The sequence below is a fragment of the Tachypleus tridentatus genome, chromosome 7 (assembly GCF_004210375.1).
Source record: "Tachypleus tridentatus isolate NWPU-2018 chromosome 7, ASM421037v1, whole genome shotgun sequence".
Classification (NCBI taxonomy): Eukaryota; Metazoa; Arthropoda; class Merostomata; order Xiphosura; family Limulidae; genus Tachypleus; species Tachypleus tridentatus.
In genome coordinates this window covers 152657825-152682756 of record NC_134831.1, presented here as the reverse complement: position 1 = coordinate 152682756, position 24932 = coordinate 152657825, and the positions used below count along the sequence as shown (strand labels likewise).

At 34.4% G+C, this 24932-nt stretch overlaps 1 protein-coding gene and 1 long non-coding RNA gene across 8 annotated transcripts in view; one reads left to right on the top strand and one right to left on the bottom strand.

The window, feature by feature from the left end:
* The window catches only part of LOC143256924 (protein-L-histidine N-pros-methyltransferase), a 169049-nt gene extending 152214 nt beyond the window's left edge, over positions 1-16835 (bottom strand). For 2 of the 7 annotated variants that reach the window (XM_076514803.1, XM_076514810.1), the window contains exon 1: positions 16643-16835. The gene's annotated coding sequence lies outside the window, so the exon portion shown is untranslated. The other 5 variants (XM_076514807.1, XM_076514804.1, XM_076514805.1 and 2 more) reach the window with 5 other exon arrangements.
* A 479-nt stretch (positions 16836-17314) lies between these two features.
* Positions 17315-24932, top strand: part of LOC143256923 (uncharacterized) — a 74513-nt gene continuing 66895 nt past the window's right edge. Inside the window, exon 1 of the long non-coding RNA XR_013031609.1 lies at positions 17315-17450. This is a non-coding gene — a long non-coding RNA (uncharacterized LOC143256923). The remainder of the gene's footprint in view (positions 17451-24932) is intronic.

Sequence of the window (24932 nt, the reverse complement as noted above, 5' to 3'; positions counted from 1 at the left end):
AGACCCAATTCATCCAATTGCACCCGGATGCGAAGGCCAAACGGAGCAATGACAGATTGTCTGTTCTGAAAAAGTACTGCCCACCAAGGAAGGAAAACACATTCCCAGGTGGGATATTTTGGTAAGGAACGAAGTTTCGAAGTATATTGTAAAGATAGTTGCAAAGGTGTAGAGAAGGTTCATGAGATTCATTGTATATACTTTGAACTGGAGAGGTACGGAAAGCCCCAGTGCAGAGTCGAAGTCCTTGGTAATGAATGGGGTCCAGCATCTTTAAGGCCAAGGGTCTGGCAGAGCCATAGACCATTGATCCATAGTCGAGTTTCGATCGAATAAGAGCACGATATACCTTTAACATTGAACAGCGATCTGACCCCCAATTGGTAGAAGAGAGGACACGGAGGATGTTTAGTGCTCTTGTGCATTTGACCCGAAGCTGCTTTAAGTGTGGTATAAAGGTCAGTTTACGATCAAAGATAAGCCCCAAGAACTTGGTCTCCAGGACCACTGGCAGCAAAACTTCACCGATATGAAGTTCAGGATCAGGGTGAATACCCTGTTGACGGCAAAAGTGCATGCATACGAATTTAGAGAGAGAGAAATTAAAGCCGTTCCCCAGAGTCCACTTCCGTACTTGATTGAGGGCAGTTTGTAGTTGCCGCTCAATATATCTCGTGTTTGACGACTGACATGAGATGTGAAAGTCGTCGACATACAGCCCATTCGCAACAGTGAGAGGGAGTTATTCAGTGATGGCATTTATCTTTACACTGAAAAGTGTGACACTCAATACACAGCCTTGAGGGACTCCAAGTTCCTGTACAAAAGAACGGGAAAGTGTCGAACCCACACGAACTTGGAATCTCCTATCTATTAAAAATTTTTTAATAAACATGGGTAGATGGCCACGTAACCCATATGTATGGAGGTCTCACAAAACGCCATACCTTCATGTTGTGTCGCAAGCCTTCTCTATGTCAAAGAATATTGATACAAGATGTTGGCGGTTGAGAAAGGCTTCTCTGATAGATATTTCAAGACGAATTAGGTGGTCTGTGGTGGAGTGCTGTCGACAGAACCCACACTAGGTGGACGAGAGGAGGTTGTTTGATTCAAGGAACCAAACAAGACGAGCATTAACCATCCTTTCTAAGGTATTTCAGAGACAGCTCGTCAAAGCAATTGGACGGTAGTTTGAAGGAATCTTGGGATCTTTCCCTGGCTTAGAGAAAGGTAAAATAATAGCCTCGTGCCAGGCATCAGGAAAAACATTCTCCTGCCAGATCCGGTTGAAGACAATCAGAAGGACATCAAGAGAAGCAGGAGATAGATGGTGCAGCATGTTATAATGAATATCATCAGGTCCAATAGACGTACTGGCAGACCGATGAAAGGCCATTTTCAGTTCCACCAGGGTAAAGGGACAATTATAGTCAAAGAAACAGTCAGTTCTAAAGGAAAGAGGTGATTGCTCTGCCTGAGTCTTGATGGCCAGGAAGGTGGAGGAACAAGCAGAAGTGCTAGATACCTGGCAAAAGCTTTCACCTAGAGTGTCAGCGATGCTCCGGACATCAGTCACCTCCTGACCATCAGAGAGTAAGATCGAGGGGGACAGAATTGTAGTGCCCATTAACCTTTCAAATCCTGTCCCATATGATCTTGGAACTGGTGGTAGAAGATATGCTAGTTGTGAACTTAATCCAAGATTCCTTCTGGCTTTGACGTCTTACCCACCTAGCATGTGCACGGGCCCGTTGGAAAGCAACACGGTTTGAAAGTGTGGGATATCTACGAAAAGTATCCCAGGCCCGTTTTTGAGCCTTCCGTGCTAAGTGGCAAGCAGGATTCCACCACGGACGAGGATATCGTGGAAAACGTGTCGAGATTTTAGGAATACACTGAGCAGCTGCTTGTATAATACAGTCAGTTACCGCTGCTACACAGTCGTCTATTGATGGCTGATTTACGATGGCAGGATCAAGTTCTGCGAGAGCAGTGAAAATGGACCAGTCTGCTACCACCGGGGCACACGGGTAGGGTGGCATCGACCACGGCCAGTCTCTCTCAAAAGGATTGGAAAATGATTACTGCCTAGTGGATTACTGTCAACCCTCCATGAAAAATGGGAGAATAATGAAGGGGAGCAAACTGAGAGATCAATAGTGGTAAAGGACTGACTAGGTGCATGAAAGTAAGTGGAAGAACCAGTATTGAAAAGAGAAAGATTGTGATCAGAGAGCATCTGCTTTACAGATAGACCCCTCCCATCAATAACAGCACTTCCCCAGAGGGGATGATGTCCATTAAAGTCCCCCAGAACTAAAAAGGAATACAGCAATTGTTCAGTCAGAGCATTAAGGTCTGATTGATCATAGTTTCTCCAGGCGACATGTAGAGAGAACAAACAGTGATGGTATGACCCAAGGAAACACGGATGGCTACGACCTCCAAGGGTGTGTTGAGTGACAAAGACAGGGTGGGCACATGCTGATCAACCAACAGTGCCACCCCTCCATGTACTCGACCATCACACAACCTGTCATTTCTGTACAGAGAAAACTGCCGAATGGAGACTGTATCAGCAGATTTGAGAAATGTTTCTTGTAAAGAAAAACAAACAGGATGGTAGGAAGCAATCAGCGTTTTGATATCATCCAAATTAGAACGTAAACCTCGACAGTTCCATTGTATCAAGGTGGCCATTTTTAAGAACGGGTAGGTGAAGTGGCTGGGGAACCCTTCGGTTTACGACCACATCTTTTTTCTTTACTGTCTTTAGTCGGAGGAGGTCTATCAACCTCCATGGATTCTGCCCTGGGTCGAGTGGACAGGTTTTTGTTATTGGAAGGGAAATTCAGTGAATGAGGACGCGAACGAATAATTGTTTTGTCTCTTGTGGTGGGAGAAAAAGATGTAGCAGAAGAAATGCCTGTATTTGAAACTGAAGGACATGGATCTTGAGGTTTGTTGGAAGGTATGGGAGGAACAGAGATGGGTGTGGAAGTCGATTCATGAACCTTTTTAACCACAGAGGTCAAAAGGCTTTTCATTTGTTTTGAAAACGATTCTCTTGGAGACACAGAGAAATCTGTCTGCACTCCCACTGTAGTTGTGGAATGAAGTGCAGCAGCATATGTCCGAGATGGAGTGGTGGACAGCAATTTCCGAGCCTCAGGATAATTAATGTTATGTATCGTTTTCAAACGCTGTACCTCTTTTTCCTCCAACCATTTTGGGCAAGAATGAAAGTAAGAGGGGTGAGAACCATTGCAGTTGACGCAATGTGGGTTCATGTCACAATCATAAGCATCGTGGTCCTTGCCTCCACAACGAGCACATGTCAGGGAACCACGACAAGATGTCTTTGAGTGGCCAAATCTTTGACATTGGAAACATCAAAGAGGGTTTGGAATGTATGGCCGAACCCTGCAAATGAGATAACCTGCCTTCATGGTGGCAGGTGCACGTGATGATGGTGAAGTAAATGTTAAAACGAGGGTATTTGTTGGCAGTGTAACTCCATCTTTGCGAGTGGAGATGTGCCTCACTGCAGAAACTCCTTGAGTGGAGAGACCAGCGAGAATCTCTGACTCGGGAACGTTCTTCAAATCCCTTTCAACAATAACTCCTCGTGAAGAATTCAAAGTAGCATGAGGTGTAACCTCAATAGGTATATCCCCAATTGCCTTTGAATTCAAGAGGAGTTCACTGTGTTGGGATGTGGATGTTTCAACCAATATGTCACCAGATTGAAGCTTCTTTACTGACTTTGGAGAGCCAGCAACTCCCTCTAGTCCCTTCTGAATAAAGAAAGGGGACATTTGCCCTAAAGGTTTTTCCGAAAGAGAATGTAATATAAGAAAATGAGGTACGTGTGTTACTGATGTTGAAGATTGCTGTTCAGAGTCTTCAAGACATGGTCGCTTACCCATTGACTGTTTTTTCACAATTGTATTTAAATTTTTTGGAGGATCCATAGGAAAAATGAAAAATTTCGGTACCCACTGACCCCACCCACCATGGAGCCCTACAAGGGGACGCACTACAAAGTCATGCAAGGACAATGCAGCAACGCCAGGGTTTCGTGAGCACTATACCCAAACACCAGCATCAGGTACAATGTCCACAACACCCGTTGAGAACTTCCAACACTGGTATTTGGTTGACTCTAGCCCAAGTGGACCAGCCGATTGACCCAAGAGGGGCCACCCAAAAGCTGCCCGTCTACAGAAATTCGAGGCCAAAGTGGTGTGTTGGGGTTGGACCCCTCAACCACCAGGATCCTCTCCTCCCCTTCACGGGTCGCCACGCACAGCAAATACGTGGGTGGATGTTTAGATCCCAGAGAAGGTAACCAGACAGAACAGAACCTTCCCTGGGAGGTCCCCTCACCAAGTACAGAAATCCACACCGAGGGGATCAGGAGAAGAAGGAATAACCAAAAACAGCTGAGACGATTGTTCATGCAATAAGGAAAGATGAATAAGAAATAAGGGAAAGGAATAAAATGTTATAAACCTGAGACACTAAATCCAAAAAGGTTATATTAGGTCTAAGAGACACTACAGATTGAGAATGGGAAGGAAAAGGAAACTCTAAAAGTGGAAAAAGATGATCAAAGTTCTCATCAGCCTGCACAGGCTCAGCTGGTTCAGGAGGAGCCTAGGCAACATCCAAGGACAAAGGTTATCACATGCAATGTTTGATTTCCATATGTATAAAAGCAGATAAATCTACTGTTGGGTTACCCACACCTGAAACCTGAGAAGAAAAAAGTGTTGGTCTCTGGTGTAGCTCCTGAAGTGGTAACACTAACTTCAGAATTCATTGTCACAGAAAGGTTCATCAAAATTGACTGCAAAAATAAAAGTGACTACAATTAACTAGTAACTAATAATATAAGAAAGAGATTGAATTAAAGCAAATTAATTTCCTTATGATTATCACACATAAAAAAAAAAAAAAAAAAGAGTAGGAAATACATCTTAAATGATAAATGGCAGAGGGAACAGTTTCCCAATAGTTCAAATGGGGGACATAAGAAATTAAAAGGTATTTGACAGGGCTGCATAATATCCAGAAATGGTAGACAGGCAAAACATTCAGAGAGAAGGAATATTATGATAGGAAGGAAAGTAGCTACGATGCAGAGACTAATGGGAAAAACACTCCATTTTCTCTCATACAAATTTAGGAAGGAATATATTGAATAGGAGAGGTTGGAAGGTGCAGATCAATACTGCTTTGTGAGGGAGAAAATGAAAGTCAAAACTGAAGTCAGAATATGGTGGCTGTTAGATGATACACAAACAACTGAATTTGATGGAGGCAGGATTTGTAAAGGGAAAATGGTAATAAAGATGCAGGTTGAAGGAGGGTAAGGATTGGAAACCAAGACAGAACTGGCCAGAAAAGTGTAATTAGAGGAACAGAACATGGAGCAGATTGGATAAGAGATAAAACTTAGGGAAGAAAGCATATAGGTAAAGAAGAATTGATCCTGACTGAAAGCATCCACCAACAAAGCCACTGAATGTAGCTCTGGGGATCAAAAAGAGATTGTTTGGATGGGTCACACTGAGTGGCAAATGCCTCCAGAACAGAAATAATACACTAGCTGCACAACCATAATAACTTTATGGAATCAAGGGACAACTCTATGCAAAGAACTTTGTCTGTGTGAGATGTTCAATCTGCAAAAAGAATCAAAGCACCTTGAACATGACGTGCCAAGATGCATATACTATGCAAATAAACCCAGAATAGAAGTTTCAATGTCCAAAAATATACTGAACATGAACTGGTGTATTTTAATTGATTAATACAAGATACAACTGTTGAAATTAATCATAACCACTTGCAGCTTATTAAAGACAAGAAAATATTCAAATTGCAGTCGAGAACAGGCAACCTCAAAAGATTGACATGCACAGCTATCTTGACTGAAGAACACTAACCTGTAATTTCATAACTGCTCCCAACTTGTAAGAGAAACATGAATAAGAAAAATCTGTTTCCAAGGTTTAGATGTGGAAGATATAGAACTGGACACTAGACATTAATAGAGGATGAAAAAAGATGGTGAAGGAAATTAAGGGATATACCTTATGTTAAAACCTAAAGCACCTAAGAAACAAAATTAAAATTGTAACAGAGGCACACAAATCTATTCAAACATATTCTTAATGTGGCAGAACCCACAGAACATACACTGATACCATTGGTGGTGTGAAATTCAGTGACAGGTGAGAAATCCAAGCATAAATGGAGGGGAATTGGTAAACAGCCTCTATCCTTGATGCCAATGATTTCGACATTCTCCAAAATTGACTACTGTAATGATGGCACCTACAGAAGGTCTTGTAAATAGGATGAGGGTAAACACTCCTTTGATAACATGTCTACCAAGAACATCCCAACACCTGAGGAACCACGTTTGAAGAGAAAAGACTGAGAAAGATAAACAGAGCAACATGAGAAACATAAGGGAAAAAGTAAAGTGGAAGCAGGATAGTTGGGCAAAGAAAAACCTCATAATAATAATAAAGATCAAATCTCATATATGAAATAAAGGGTGCGAGTCTAAATATGGAAAACTGGAACATTGATATACCAAAATATAGATATCAGAAGCCAGAGGAGAATCAGGCATGTCACCACTCGAATGCAACTGTACCAAAAATTGGTAAGCATAGATAACAACATCTAAAAAAGGAAGGAAAATATATATTCCAAGGAATAGGTCAAATGTAGGAGGAAAGTAGAGGAATAATATGAAATAGGGGATACAAATAAAATGGGTAACACACCTGTGGCACCACATTCAGGAAAGCAAAGGATGGTCTGGAAACATCTATAATCACAAATTGGAATTCCACAAAGACAATAAGGAAGCAGAAAACGTTTATCCAAATTTTCTTCAATTTGCTCAAATTCACCATACAAAGAAATGTCAAGTGTGGGCTTGGAAGACACAGACAGCTACATGATGAACTATAACTCCAGTCTAAAATCCTAGACCTCCTCAGTCTAAACCACAGGGCCTGAAGCCTTAGCAGGTTAAATTGCTGTCAACAGTAGTGAAATTAAATTCACACTGCACATTCAACTGGAGTGAAGTTTAAGATGAACAAACTATAGTTATTTAATAACTATAAAAAGAAAAAAATTGTTGGATAGAAAACATGAAAAAATATTAAACTTAAAGTGAAGTAAAACTGAGCAAGATTTGAACATGTCTTAACCCTACTGTGTCAAATTGAGAAGTAATGATTGTGCTCTACAGTACAGAGGAAATCAGCTGTACTAGAAGGTTTGCTACACTCCTATTGGTGAAGGGTTGTTGCATGATTATTTGCTTGCTACAATGCAGCTATGCAACATGTAAATGTGATGTTTAGTAGGAGCCTCAAGGCTAGTAACAAACAAAAATTATGCATATACTAAATGAAGATAATGTATCTTATTGGAATTGCAAAGGATGGCTTTAACCACTTCATCAAGCCTCTCATACAGGTCAATGCCTGAAAACAATTGATCCTAGTGTAAGTGATACAACATCTTACTTTACACTTGGACAGTTCAGCTATCAACATCATAAACACTGAACAAAGTGTAGCTGTGATCACTGCCTAGAAGCTCTAATACTTTGACTCAGTGGAAAGCCAGGCTGTTCACTTAGTTCACAGTTCATAGGCAAAGTCCCTAAGAGAACTTGGATTCTTATATGGATGAGTTATAAAAGCTTCATGAAAAACATATCCATCAATATCCTTTACAGATTGTGAAGACATTTTTATAGATAAAATCATTTAGAGATTATCAAGTAAAAAAAAAATGTAGCACCAACAACTGGAAGTGAAAAACATACTCATCTTTACTGAGGCAATGTATGTTATGATAAGGTTCAAAGTAGTAAAGTCAAACAAACTGATAAAAGCAAAACAAAATCCCACAGAACTAAGCTGCCATGGTTATCTCTTCTGTATAAATGGGTACCCCACACTGTACTCAAGTTAAACCAAAGACAATAAAGTCAGTGACACATCCTGGCGTTGCAGCACAGGTACAAAGCAAATATGCAGGGATTCTCTGTTTCTCCTATGATGTTTGTTCTACAACCAGTGCCAAAATGACTCACATCTTGCCATGCAGCAAGATAGGCAAATAAATCAATCTCATATAACTGTGTAGTATATGTATTACCAGTACTCAGCTGTAGCTCCTGAGGTTTCCATTTCAAAAAGCTAACACAGCTCAAATCCAAATGAAGCTTAGCCACTAATTTGGAAAGGTAGAGCATACAGTTTAACTTGCAATGTGTGGTGGTCAGCTGAGCTCTAGCAGAGGTAGCTGGGTCTTGATACATGCCTATCAGTATACAATGGCAAGAGATAGAGTTCCTGGTTGGTACAAGAAGGGAAAAGATATTAGTATGCATCATTATGGATCCAATATTCTGAATAAGCAAATCTAACCAAGAAATGCAGCAATAACATGAATGTGCCTACATGATTGACTGCATGTTCAGCAGATGCATGTGCAATTAAACCTTAGCATGAAGACAGGTAAAACTGTGCATGTCATGCAGTTTTAGTGACTTAACATTCAAAATTTAATTAAACTACTTAACTATCAAGATATAAAAAAAAACTTGACATCAGACCATAGAGAATAAATCACATTTTAATATTATACAAGTTTTAAATATATCATATAACAAATCACAATGAATAGAATGTAAAGCCAACTATATTTGAAAAACAAGGCCCTTCAATGGACACTTTTGGAACATAAACAAAGGAGAAGTGAAACAAAAGTGCAGTGGCTAAACACTATGCCTTAAATCAGGGTATACCAAAGATAGATTGCCCAACAGTACTTAAACTTCTCACAAAATCTGGTGATTTTTCAGCTTAGAAAATAAAGGAATCACTTTTACAGAAAAATATGAACCATTAATGAAGAAATATAACTGATGGCCCCTTTCATAAATTTGGCTAAATTTTTACTCTGATTTTATTAGAATTCCTTGTTTAGGCTTTTATTTTACTATATAAGGTATTATATTTTATACAACAATAACATTTATATTATTTACTTAAGTGACAACAGATTTTGTAATAATAAGAATGGTCACTTTAAATATACACCCTCGAGCATAGTTTAATTCTTAGAATACAACATTCTTAATTTAAGAAATAACAGTTTATTACAGAAATTTACACTCGTGATAAAGGCATAAAGCCAAAACATTAAGCCAATAAAACAACTTGAAAGATTTTCTGTAGTCCACAGCCCCTTAATTTGTTTGTAATTAATGTTTACTATGCTCCAATCATCATTTAAGTAGATTAAAAAATGTTAACAGATTGTGATTGTTTGCAATCCTGTGTTCAGTTTCTTTCTTTTGTGTAAAACACAGCTAAAGGAAAAGAAAATGCAGGCATTGCTATGAAATACAGTGTTTGACTGATCCTACTATATCTGCTGTTCTCACATGTTACTATGAGGTAAATCAGGGCAAATTCTATTGTTAACTTCCAATAGAGAAACATTAAGAAGGATGAGGTTTGGAAACACCCAAATGAAAGTGATTATTGCTCAATTATGCTTGATGTTTTATTACATAATGAGATGAGGAATAATTAGAGATAATAATTAATTCTTAAAAAAATGTTTAAAATATGTTTTTCAGCATTCAAAACAGAGATGTTCCTTCATAATTGGCTCACAAATGATATAAGGAATAAAATTACAGAAAAGCATTGTAAATAAGAAATTTAAACTGACTGCAGTGAATAGAGATTTGTGCAATTACAGAGGATCAAAAGAGTTGAAAATGTAACAATAGTATAGATTATTATATAGATTAAAGGCAAGCAAAACATTAAGGTTGGAATAAGACCTCTGATAGATAACAAAGGATGACTAATTTCTGATAATTATTGGATGGCTGGGTTGTTAAATTGTACATTTCATTCAACTTTTATTAATAACAATTTAAGCAATGAATCTCATTCTGAACAGTTGCAAAATGAAAACAAAATACATTAATTTTTATCTTGTTATGAAAAAACTGTGATCTATAAGAATGGTAAGGTTTGTGGAGCAGATAATGTTTCCACAAGTTTTGAAGGAGGATAAAAATCAGATATGTAAACCACTTGTTACTATTTTTTGCAAGCCTTTGAAGACAATACAGGAAACAGAAGATTGGAAGTTGGTTGGTGTTACTTCCCTTTTTAAGGCAAATAATTAAAATTATGCTAGTATTTATAAGCCTAAATAGTCTTACATAAGCAGTAGGAAAATATTTTTGAAAGTTTCATTAAGTATACTTTGTAAAGCTAGCATGGATGGATAGTTAAAATGGTTCACTAGGAGAGATATTGCTTTACTAATATTTTGAAATTCCTTGAAGAGATTACTACTTATGATGATGTAAATTGATATTCAAAAAGCATTTGAAAATAAATAACTCTTAAGATACTTGTTAAAACAAATATTTCTAAAGTTATGGGGGATAAGTTGGTTCACTAGATAGAAAATTGGCTAGATGGAAAAAAAGCAGAAGTTTGTTATAAATGGAGTTTAGTCAAACCAGATGAACGTATATTCTGGTACCCCAGAGCATAGTCTTAAAACCTTTGCTCTTTTTGATTTACATCAATGACATATATGAAGAAATGGTCAATAAATTACTTAAATTTTCTGATGACATTAAGATATTGATTGTTGCTAGCTGTAAGGGGGGTGCTACTAGTTTACAAGAGGTATGATTACTTGGTGAGCTGGGTGAATAAATGGCAGATCATTTTTAATTATAACACCTGTAAGGAAATACATGTGGGTTATCATAATTTAAAGTATAACTTAATTGAAATAGCATTATTAGTTTTATGTATTATAAGGTTCTGGTTAGATTGGGGTCTGAATGAGGTATTCAAGACTGTTAAGAAAAATTATAGTTTTGATCCATAATTCTTTTTCATTCTGAATGATGAGATTGGTAGAACAAAGGGAAACATGTATAAATTTTGGTAGGGTTGGAATAACCTCCAGCTAGGACAATTTCATTCCCATAACAGGGTGGCTGGTCTTCAAATTGGTAGCCTTCAGATGTGGTGGATGCACCTAAATAAGGGAAGTCTTGATAAATATGTGAATGATAAGGACTGGCTTTGAGTATTTTTTTGTTTTTGTTTAAGAGGATGGGACATTATAGATGAATCAATAGGTCCTTTGTTGTCCTTAAATTTTATGTTAATCTGAGAATATTATGCTACTATTATATATCGTCTTCAGTTATTAAGAAATAAGGTTTATTTTTCCAACACAGTTTAACAACCAAATTAATACCTTCCTGATAAGCACCATCACATAAAAGTGAATTTTAATGTAATGTAAACTACCTTAAACAACAAAAAAAAATTTGGTTCTAAAAAGCTGTCCTTGCACATTTACCTTTGAAAAAAAGAGAATATTTAAAATCACTTTTTAATTTTAAGGGAACCATTAGATTGTTCTCTAAAATTCCTATAAAGTGCTAGCTTTCACAACTGATGATGAAAACTTATTTCAGAAAAACAAAACTGTTCTAACTGGAGCCTAATCCATCTTTTCATAATATAATACTTCTAACCTCATTCCAATTTTTCATATTTTTTTCCCTGAAAATATTACTTCTGATAAAAAGAAAAAAACACTTATGAGAAATACTTGACTTACAAGTTTACCGAGCTCAGATTTCAAACAGGGCTAAATTTAATTACTTAACAATCAAACAAATATATATATATAGCTTATTCAGCTCTAATCATTTTCAAATCTTTAGTAGTTTTGGTACACTTTACTTCAAAGCTTATATCATCTAGCTGAAATATATTCCCTGTAACAGCTTCAATTACTATAAAAGTAGAACTAGATTTATCCCAACAATTTCTCAGTCATCAACAAAATTAAAATATATTTTTGAAACACCTTGTAATGTTTGAAAAGTTTCCAAGTTTAAGAATTATGGCCCATTTATAAAATTGAAAACTTAGCCTTAGGTTGAAAATATATGAGCCATACTGATTACAGAGAGGTAGTTTTTACATAATGAAAAGTCAGTCTTGCATATTGTAGATAATAACTATATGCATTGCATATGCAATAAATTCAACATGTGCATAATAAAAGCTTTTAGTTTTCAGAATACTTTCATTTCAACTTTTGTTAGAGCAGTATTATTTCTGGTATTATAAAGGTAAAATGCACCAAGTTTTCTCCTACCAGCCATTTTAAACATAAAAATGACATATAATTAATATTTTGTTGTTTTTTTTTTTTTACTAAAGATACTCACCAGTGATAATTCAAATAAAGTACAACTACAACTTTTTTTACAAAAGAGCTGAAGTCTAATAGTTGACAGACTAGCACTGAGAATTATATCACATCTAACAGAAAATAATAACATTTAACAAAGGTAAAACTAACTAGTGATTAAGAGAGCTTCTACGCAAATATGTCACATAACTAAATTGTTAATAAATTTCTTTGAAAGTACATAAAGCATTTTTAATAGTTGTAAAAGTATTATTGTATATTTTTACTTCAATTAATAATCACCACTCAGAAGTAGCAGAAAACCAGCAAGCTAGTCTCATTGATGTGATAAGCTTTTTTTTTCCTTTGTGTTTGGGTTTAATGCTTTTAGTTATTTTGGTAGGTAGACAAGACAATCATCCTTATACTTTAGGTGACTAAAAGAGGAGCTTTGTAGATTAAATGGCCTTCGGTCATATTATAATCATGTTATGCATCTTCAATTAAATATGCTTGGAAGAAGTTTATAGTAAGTTTGTATTTTAGTTAACGTGCATTATAAAAAAATGTTTTATGTGAAATTTCATTTTGTATATTACAATTTAACAATCTTACATGCAACTGTTTCAAGTTTTACCCATCACTCTTGGAAAGAGACAAAGGTTAAGGAAAGTAGTACATATTGTTTATATTGCACCAATATCTAACCACATGTAACATAAATATCACTTTTAGAAATACAATATATTTGTAATGTTTATGGCCCCATGTCACTATGGTTGATTTAAGAAAGTACATTATATATGAGAAAACTTAATGCTGATAAAGTTAAGTAAAAATCAAAAGGAAAAACTGTGTTAAAATCAGCAAATCCAAACCTTTGGCTAATTACATTAGTTTGTTATAACCTAAAAACAAGCTGAAACAAAAATAAATTATAAAATAAAATAATAAACGAAAAGATGCTGCATAAATTAAAGAGATCCCAGGATACAAGCTACAATGTGGGATATAAAATATACCCTAGGTTTTGGAGGTGACTGAAAAAGGAGGACCCACATTGCAGTGGGAATACACCATTTATCAGTCTTAACCTCCATTTACCAGTAATAAAAATAAGAATATGAAAAATAAGGTTCTACCATTTGGGGGTAAGTAAATTAAAACTTACATCTTGAAGTTAGCATTCCAGTCCCATTATGGTAGAAAGGCACTAATTGGTAGCCCAGTAAACAAATTATACTGGTATGAAGAGGAGTGCTAGAATGCTAACTTCAAGAGGTAAGTTTTTAAGATGCTAAATGGTAGCATCTTATTTTTCTTCTTACTTTGAAGAGCAGCCATCTTCCCATAGCTGTCTGCAGGCCTTGAAGGGTGATATAGATGTGGGAAATTGTGGGCTTGAGCACCCACATATACCTCTCCTAATTTCTATTTCTATACCTATTGCTACTCTTTATTTTATTTCTTGTGTGATACTAGTGAATGGAGATTACAACTGATAGATGGTGTATCCCCACTGCAATGTGTTACCTCCAAAACCTAGGGTACATTTTATATCTCACATTATAAGCTTGTACCCTGGGATCTTTACAATTAGTGCAGCATCTTTTGTTAACTATTTTTTAAATTTATTTTTGTTTCAACTTGTTCCTAGGTTATAATAAACTAATATATACACACGCAGGCACGCGCACACACAAAAACACCTCCATCAAACTCAGTCCTTATCATTTATATATTTATCAAATTTTACATTTACCATATCTCTCACATCTAAAGGAAAACCATTCCAAAAATCAACTACCCTAATAAAACTATTAGTCAAATATGCCTCTTACCTGCTAAAATATACAGTTGTGCCCCCTACCTATTTTTCTCATGTTAGACAGTTCTGTCAGTTCCCTTCTAACTCTCCTTTTTTTTTTTTTTTTTTAAAGAGATACATTTTCAAAGATCTTAACCTGTCTTTACACAATACATTTATCAATCCTAAGTATCATCCTAGTAACCCTCCTCTAAACCATTTCCAACAATTTATAATACTGTTCTTACTCAGGTAAGAAGCTCAAGATTGAACACGATACTCAGTGACTGACCAATTCAATGAAATTATAACTTTTGTTTTTTCATTTTTAATAAACATTTCTGTAGGTACAACCTAAAATCATATTTGTTTTACCATTAGCAACAGTACACTAATAAGGAGGCTTAAGAGACTGATCATCTAAAATATCAAAAACCTTATAATCTATAAAACTGTTAAAGTTATTCCCAATAAAATTATATTTATACTTCAAATTATGATAACCCACATGTATTTCCTTATATGTGCTATAATTTAAAATGATCTGCCATTTATTCACCCAGCTCACCAAATAATCTAATTCTTTTTGTAAACTAGTAGTACCCTCCTTACAGCTAGCAACAACCAAGAGTTTAGCATCATCAGAAACTTAAAGTCAAAAAAACAAATGTTTAACATTAAGCCCTCAGGTACCCCACTTATAACATTAATACAGTTTAATTGAATTCCATTTATCACAAACCTCTATTCTTCCATCCAGTCACTTTTCTATGCAATGAATCAACTTATCCCCATAGAGAGATCTTGAACAAGCCTTTTAAGAAGCATTCTATTTCTTGCTTTTTGAAAAATCCAGATACTCCAAATTTTCTTCCTTACCCTTATTTACATATATAGTAACCTCTTCAAAAAAGGTCAAAAGATTAGTAATGCAAGATTCACCCTTATAGAAGCCATGTTAACTATCCAAGAAAATTTTAAATTTTGTTAATGGCCTTGTAAAACATTTCTTATTACAATTTTTAAAGATTTTCCACTACATTATCAGTACAAAACACCTTAATAAATAACAATTTCTAAATTCTGTAATATAAAAACAGAAATAATTAATAGACTAATCTATTTTAACACTTCTAAACCTATGCTTATATTTTAACTAAAAAATGTTTATTTTATAATATTTGAAAATGTAAATCATGTTACACTATCACAATTATATTCTATAACTAATGTTCATTAATTTATGCAATCCTTCAAAACGTGTTAACTTTAAAATACGAATTATTTACAATTCATCTACAAATAAAAAGTACAGATAATAATCAAAATTAAATAAAACCATAAAAATTACTTTTAAGAAAGAAACTGAACAGTTTAGTTTCAGTGTCAGTCTGCTAAGCAGAAACATAACCAATGCATATGCACAATATCAAAATCTGAAAAACTGACATATGACATAGCAATTCTACATTTTAGTTAATAGCTAGAAAAACTGGACTTTAAAGACATAATAATTGAACAGTAAAATTACACACAAGTTCCTGCAACAGTAATTAAATATGCGAGTTAATAAGGTGACAGGTAGCAAACTGGTATTAATAGTTTTCATGCTTTCCTGTCCATCATAGAAGAATGTGTACCTAAGTTTACTAAATTCATTATTAAAACCTTTCATTTACTACAGTTTATATCTTTCCACAGTAAGCATTGTGTTAAATTATAAAAATTTATACTAAAGTCTGTAATGCCTAAGAAGTAAAAAATGGAAAAGCAGCGATATATCAATATGTAAATATAGGTATCAAATCTTAAAAAAATAAACAGTGTACAAAGACAAAACATACAGAAACAAATATAAATAAAACAAAAACCCTATAAAGTCATGAACAGTGCAGAAGTATGTACTGGCATTAAGTAAGTGAAGACAGTCCAATAATCTACAGTCCATGCAACAAGAGATGAACAAATTTGAAACTATTAGACTTAGAGGGCCAGGATGGGCACTTAAACCTAATTACACTTTTACTATCTGTAGCCAACTATAAATAGCTACCCAGTAATAAATAATCCAACTACTTGTAAACCCACAGACTCAAAAATAAAATAGCAGGTAATATAGAAGATATGAAGAAACATATATATAATATTGACTGCATTTTGCCCTTCTTTTTGGACAGCACTTAGCAGTATATTAATATCATAACTAATAATACTGTGCACATGTTTAAAAAAATTCCCCAATCTAAAAATAAAGCGACAAATGATAAAACATATGCACGGTTTCAGTCACACTCTCACTGTTTGACTCTTATTAAACACTTTTCTAACTTTATACACTTGTGAATTTTATCTTGTTACAAACTGAGCACTACAATAATAAAATAATTTTAATCTTTTACCCACAACTACATGATGCAATGATATTTCATTGATAGACCTGGAAATTTAACTGAAAATCGGAAATATTAATATTACTGGACTAATCCTGAAACTTTCAGTAAAAAGTGCAATGCTTTTACTCACCGATTAGAATACCAATGATGAAATATTCTACTAAAATGTTTGTATAAAACAAAAGGTACGCGTAATAGCAGATTACATATTTCCTAATTTATATTGTTTATTAAAACACTAAGAAACTATTTTAATATATGTTTATATAAATTGCTAAAATAATTGAAATACTTCTTCAACCCCTATCTTATCGCCCTCTAGTGAGGAGTTATAAATTACTCATATATATATATATATATATATATATAACACAATATATAAGATAATTTTGTGCAATAACACATTACAAATACATTTTACTATTCGTTTCAGATTAGTGATGAATGGTACAAAGTTTCACATATATTATCAAAAGCAAAATTAAAGTATTTATTACAATTGTCTAAAAAATGTTATTTGCTTGCTTCAAGTTTCAGGCGGTGGCGAAGACCTGTTGTTTTGTAACACAGTTTTCGAAGTTTCTTCTACAATTTATAATAATATTAATTAACATTAACAAGATTCAGAAATGCAAACATAATGAATTCTGACTAACAGGTAAGAATTTCTGGTGTCTCAACCATCAAAAATGATTTGCTAAAAAACACTCGTCCCCTAAGTACTTAACTTTCAATCGATATCGATTTCTTTCTTTTTTTATGCGCAGGATGTAAATTTTTCTGAGCTTGGTCTTGTCGGTCGCGTCCATTTTAGAACGTTTTATCAGCCTTTGTTTGTAGAAATTCTTATCCTTATTTAAAGGTTAATCTGAGTTGAAGATTAACTTACCTACCAAGCAAAAGACCACATCTCTGTCAGTCTGTCTTTTTAAAATAAGGTAAGAATTATTATAAAGTGTATTTTAAAATTGGTGAAGACTTAAGGATTTGAATGGTTGCTTTAGCAGCTGAATCTTTCATATTTGCATTATTTTAATAATGCTGCAGAGAAGAGTACATAACAACCATAAAGTGTTTAAATAAAATTAACGGCTGCTTTCCCTATCATTGTTTTATACGTGCAATCGAGCTTGCAAAATTAATATTTTAGTTAAACTAAAAACTGTTATGTTATAATTTGCTTAGATTTGAATTTATTTTCCGCTCAGTGTCTGCATAATTAATTGTACAATACGTGAAAATTACTTCATTGAGTGGGATCGGAGAGCAAATGAAAACTACGTAATAGAGAGCAGTTATAACGCCTCAGACCGTTAGTCACAGAATGAGTCTGTAGTAGTCAAAGCGTTCAACCCTTCCCCACTCACTGCTTGTTAGAAGAAGCAGACGGCCCTAATCAACACTCTTGAATGAACGAGTTACATATTTTATGCGGATACGATTCTATCCGCTGCTTCTGATTGGTGGAACGGTATCAGGGTTTGAAAAAAAAGAAAAGAAGAAGAAGCGATGTTCATGCGCAATTTGTTGCCTGGATAGTTTAATTTTCCTTTCAAACGTTAGCTAACAGGAAGCTTAAGTAATATTAATAATGACGTACATTGGCTAAACTAGAGACAAAGCCCGCCTTCTGAGTAACAAGTTTCTTATGAACCTTTTGTTCACCTTCATATAAGTAGAGCATAAATATACCGCTAATGATTTAGACAACATTGAATTTCTCTTGTTTGTTTGCGTTAGAGGAAACGAACACACATTGTGCTTTTGACATTACTCATCGCTGTGAATAGAATCCAAAAATCTATCATTATAAGTACGTAAACTTACCACTAACCCTCCAAAGGTCTTGAAATTTCTCAAATTGAAGTAGAAATATAAAGGATATTTTCACAATAATAACATATGATTAAAAATATGCTCCATGTAGTATATTAAATCTGTAGTTGTATTTCCAGATTTATATTATATGATTCAGTAAGACGTAAAGCTTGACATGGCCTGGTACTTATGGGGCTTGACTTGCAATCTGTGGGTTGCAGGTTCAAATTTCCTCACCGAAAAAACTTGTCCTTTCAATGGTAGAAGGGAATTATAAATGATGGTCAATCTCACTTTCCATTGATAAAGAGTAACGCAAAAGTTGACCATGGGGGTAGGGGATTGACAAGTTTATTTTACCCTAGTGTATCATTTCTAAATTAGGGAGGGTAACGCAGAAAGTCCTTTGAATAGCTTTGCGCGACGCGAAATTTAAGAAATAAATTAACAAAAGTAATACGTGTAAAACTTATGGAAGTGGTCTTTACGTGCACTTACATGCCACTTTGGCAAATGTAAAGAGTCATATATATATGGGTTTGTGAAATTAATTTCTCAATTTTGTCAGGTTTGTTTTCCGTTATTCATATTTTATTCAACATTGACGCCGCTTCTCAAAGTTCCAAGGGGATTAGCGGTAAATGTACGGACTTACAAAGTAAAAATCCTGTATTCGATTTCCCGCGGTAAACAGAGTGCAGATAGACTACGATGTAGCTTTACATCGAAAAAACCACCCAACAACATTTTCCAAGTTTCTGTTCATGTTTCTGTGTGGCCAGTGTGACAAAACATTTGATTTTTCTCCTACTAAAAGAACAGTCACAAGTGTATGTTTAAAGCTATTGTTAAATTAATTTCACAATTTAAAAAAGAAGAAACACAAATAGGTTAAAACACGAAAAAAAAGTGAAGTTATAAAAATTTTTTTTCGTTGTTTATAGTTGATAAATATATATTAGATAGTTGGGTAATAAGAGCTAATCAGTTACTTACATCACATTCAAAACATAACCGATGATAAATTATGTAGAATATAAGATAAAGATTACAATTAAATCACAGTAATATGGTAAAATAAGATTATAGCAATTAAAATTATAATTTTATTTACAACATCTATCAAAAAGTTATTACCAACTGCAGAATGAATTGTATGCCAGAATCAAACTTAGTTTTATGAGCTGTACACACAAATATAAAAACATATATGCATACATACACACACAATAATACACAAACTCATATAAAAAAATCTACTTTTAATTTTTTTTGCAACGAAGTTTACATTACCTGACATGGTAAAATATTATATTTCTGTATATTCGTGAGCGATATTTTATCGAGAGGAAAAAGGTAAAAAGAGGATTCAAATGGTTGGTATACATAAACCAAACGTGTGAAGACCAGGAAAAATTTAAGACTTCTTAACAAGGATATAAATATATGACATTCTTATTAAAACAGGTTGAGAAATTGAAACTTTCTTTTTATTCAGTCTTCATATAAAATATGTAAAACACTTTTATATGTTTCTCCTTTTAATACATATATACTTAAGTCATCAACTTAAATGTCCTCCTGAATCATAGTTTCTGTTCTTAATTGATATTAGCCTTCCTCTTGAAACATTTTGTTATATAATAAAATAATACTCTTATCAGAGTTGAACATTTCTTTATGAATTTTAATAGATTGTTTACGTAGAAGAGAAGTTGAATAGAAATTGAATGTAGGTAACAAAGGCGTCATTAATATTACCTTATTTTTTGTTGTATAAAACATTATAAAGTATTTGAGCGGCCTGGCATGGCCAGATGGGTTAAGGCGTGCGACTCATAATCTGAGGGTCACGGGTTCGCATTCCCGTCACACCAAACATTCTCGACCTTTCAGCCGTGGGGGCGTTGTAATGTGATGGTCAATCCCATTATTCGTTGGTAAAAAGAATAGCCCATGAATTGGCGGTGGGTGGTGATGACTAGCTGCCTTCCCTTTAGTTTTACATTGCTAAATTAGGGACGGCTAGAGCAGATAGCCTTCGCGTAGCTTTGCGCGAAATTAAAAAAACAACAGTATTTGAGCACAACAGCAGGACGCTTGTTTTTAGAAGCTTTAACTCATATTTACTTTTAAGTGAACTAAAGTTTGCAAACCATCCACTAAGGTTAATGTAACGATAAAAAAACCTCCTCTCAGGGTATATGATGTCACAAAAGCTATTTTCATGTAGACATTTTCACGTCAAAAAAAACCTAGAAGGTATCAAAACGCCAAAATGATTGATTGTTTAATTTAATGCAAAACAAAATGGGCTATCGGTTATCTGCGGGGAGTTGACACACATAAACTTACTGTTGACCCAACGGTAGACATTTCAAAATGAAGGTATTACATAATGGAAGTAATTAATAGTTATAAATGGTTGTGCATTCATCTGAAATCACAATCGTTCCAATAATGTTTTTTGTGTTTTTTTCTTATAGCAAAGCCACATCAGACTCTCTGCTGAGCCCACCGAGGGGAATCAAACCCCTGATTTTAGCGTTTAAATCCGTAGATTTACCGCTGTACTAGCGAGGGGCTCCAATAATAGATTTGGCTTGGTTGTAGTTAAACACAAAGTTACACTATGTGCTAGCTGTGTTCTGTCCGCCATGGATATTGAGACCCCAATTTTAGATTGCTAAGCCTACAGAATTAATGCTGAATCACTGGTGAGGAGAAAACTCCAGCAAGCATCCTGTGCTCATAAAAGTCATATTGTGGCAAGAGTTCATAATATAATTTTTTACAAGCAATAAAATTACATAATAATATTAGCTTTTAGAATTAGTAAAGAGACATAAAATCTAAAAATAATATTTTGAGAAAGCACAGGACTTGACATGCAATAAAGTACACCGTATGATACATATAATAAAGTGACAAAATGCAAGCTTTCATTGTTGTCAATGTGACATACATAATATAACATTTAGAAGTGAGCTTTTGTGAAAGTACAGGCACGCAAGTACATAAAGGAAGGGTGTTTGCCCAAACCTATTTTTGTGATGTGAAAAAGTTATACGGTTATAACGCAGCTGTCATACTTATATGGTTATAACGCATCTGATCATGGTACTTAAGTTTTATTCATAGTCTACATTTCTCTGATGAAACACTAGCATTTTTTATCTTGGAATAGTCGCATGCAATGGGTTCTGTTTACATCTTGTAATTGAAAGTCCAAAGCTTTATCGTTGCTGTTAGGTGTTGTTGGTCGTATTCTTTAATGTAGGTGGTTTGGTTTGTTTTGAATTTCGCACAAAGGTACCCGAGGGCTATCTCTGTTAGCCGTCCCTAATTTAGCAGTGTAAGACTAGAGGGAAGGCAGCTAGTCATCACCACCTATCGCCAACTCTTGAGCTACTTTTTTACCAACGAATAGTGGTATTGACCGTAACATTATAACGCCCCCACGGCTAAAAGGGCGAGCATGTTTGGACTCGAACCCACAACCCTCGGATTACGAGTCAAGCGCCTTAACCACCTGGCCATGCTGGGCCTAAAGTAGGTGTCTGTGACTTGTTGGTCATAAATTTGAACAATAAATAAATAGAATACAGTTCACTTGTTTTAAAGCAATACCTCGAAACAAGTCAAATGTATATACGAATGTTATTTGTGCTATTGGTTATCACAGTTGTATCAGAGCTTTAAATAATTGTTTCTTTTTCGTTAAAGTCCAAACAGGACGGTTGGTTCAGTTACTTTAAAAGATAATTGACAAGGTGAATTATTCTTCTCTGCTGTGTTATTACAATACAGTCTGTGGTAATTGCATTTTAAATATCACCATGCTAATCACATAGTCTAGAACTAAATCAAACTTTTTTGACATGTATTTATACCTCGGCATAAGTCTAGAACATTCCACGTAATACTGAATATTCTGATGCAATAAAACTTAATTAAAACAGTGAGAAAAATTCAGAAAGTTCTAGTAACATGTCGCAGCAATATAACAATCATGCAAACGTTTGGCATCTGCTCTCCACCGGTCGAATCATTACTCGAGGTAGAAAGACCTAGTGCTTTAACTTTAATTCATAGTCATTATGACACTGCTTTCAACATTGAAACTTTATATAAGTTACTTATGAGAAAACACTCCAGACGAATAGAGCATGCTGGCATGTTATTTTAGTAGTGTTATTATTATAGTGTATTATTCGTTTTTATGATACCCAATGATTGAAATACCTATTATATTACTGTTGTACAGAGTTGTTTAAATTGGTAATATAACTTATCAATTCCTAACTACTTTGCATGAAGATAATACAGAACTTTACCATAATAAAATATAATTATTTGCACTAATTTAAATTTAGCCCCTCATGCTGTGTTACAGCAGAATGAGGATATGTTGAGTTTTCATTGGATGTTTGTGGACTTTATGTGAACAGCTATGCAATTCTTTAAGCTATAATTTATGCATATTGCCCCCAGATTTAATCTTATAGCATCTATATTTTTTTACAAATAGTCTAGAGGGGTGCTTTTTCCAGAACCCCTGTACCATTAGCATGCTTTGTATGCTGATTGTACTTCGCACAATATGTGGCTTTTGTTCCCAAAATTAGACCCCCCCTCAAATATTCTGCATTCAAGCCTATAAAGTACGTTGAAAATATTTTCAGATGTATAATAAAGTGTCAAAATGCAAGCTTTCACTGTTAGTATTGTGATATAATATAAAACTCTTATGAAGCCCTTAAGAAGTATTTCTACCCTCAGTAAAGTATGAAATATAAGACAGCACAGGTAATCTGACAAAATATGCTTTCATCACCAGTATAGCTTTTTAAATAAGTCAGAAAAACACACCATTGGTTAATAATTTTCCTTAATAAAGACTAAAATTTCGGACATACTAAGGCTGGTTAGAATGGTGGGAAGGAAGTTCGTTATTGTTGATCATAATATGGCAGAATGTATATGTTAGTACCAGACGAAAAGTAATTTGATAGAATTCAATAACAGTTTATCAATTATCAATAACTGCTGATTAAAGCAATCTACCTGTTTAAGTCAAAAGTAAAAATTAACCTAGTAACTAACATAGTTAATTTATATAAAGACGAAATGTGTGTTTGTTTGCAATCTAACTCTTTCGGATCTATTAGCTCAATTTCAACCACGTTTTGTATGTAAACACTATGAATTATGAGTACGTTCCTAAGTGAATCAAAATTAAACTTAACCCCATTTTTATTTTGTAAAGCCTGTTAGTTAATTACTCACAGTCTATTGAGTCAATTTCAAACCATTTTGGCAGGTTGTTGAATATTCTGGAGAGGTTCAAAGTCAAAGTATTAACGTCGCTGGATTGTTTCTCAAACAAACATGTTTTTCTCATGGTCTATGAGATGTATAGTGTTCAAAGGAGAGATCACCTCAAAATCTTTATTTGTTGGTAGATGGAAAACAAACTGCAAATGTTCTTTATGAAGAAGCTTTGTTACAGCTTTATAATTTTGAGATGAAGTATACGTTCAAGTTATTACTCTGAAGCATATTATTTCTGTTAAACTTACGTTGTTTCAATTAAGTTGACGGGTATTTCAACTTGTTTAAAATGATGTTATAAATAATATAGTTAAACATAACCTAGTAAATTTTCATTTTTACCAACCATGGTACGACAGCACACAAACTAATAACAGTTTTACTGATTGTAAGGGGATAAAAATAATAAACTGCAATTAGGTAATACTATTATTGATCTAAATCAAATAAAACAGCATTTTTATTCCTTGCTTGTAATGTGGCAAACACAACCTAGTAATATTTTTACCATAATAGATAACCTAAAACGCAATCTATTAGTTGTGTTATAGTTCAGTTTAAACTGACAAAGGTTTTCAAATCACAGTGTAATAAGACTCAATTTTAGCATCTTTCACTGCCACGACCTACTAAAACACAACATTATACTGTATACTGTGCTCTCTTTAATGCAATGAAGTAAGATTTTTCAAACTGGGGTCCCAGAATATTGTCGGTAGGATCATAGCAAATACACAACACACAGGACGCGAAATGTTCTGGGGGCTTTGTTCTAAGAACGTTTGGGCACCCCTGCGATAAAACAAAATCTTATGACAATTCTATAGGCTGTAGTCTAACAATACACATCTTGGTAGTGTTCTTGTGGGTCGTAATGTAATAGAATATAACTTGGTAAATGTTTACCAGTTGTAATGTAACGAAATACATTTGATAACACGTTAAAATACTTTATCATATTTTAAGGTAGAGCAGAATCTCTTAACTTTCTTCCTGGTTAAATGGATATAAAACTGAAAATGTCAACGTTTTTTCAAGTCACAGTGTAATGAAACACAACCTCAGCATTTTTATTGCCATAATATACTTAAATACGGCTTGGTACCGTATATTGATGGCTTTAATATTGTGTATTAAACATAAAGAAATTGGCTGAGGGTTTTGGTACATTTTAAGCCTTTTTTTGCTGTTATCAAGCCTAACGGTAGATGTACATAGTAATAGATCTTACAATAATTTGTTTTCCCATAGTTACCAACCTCGTTGTT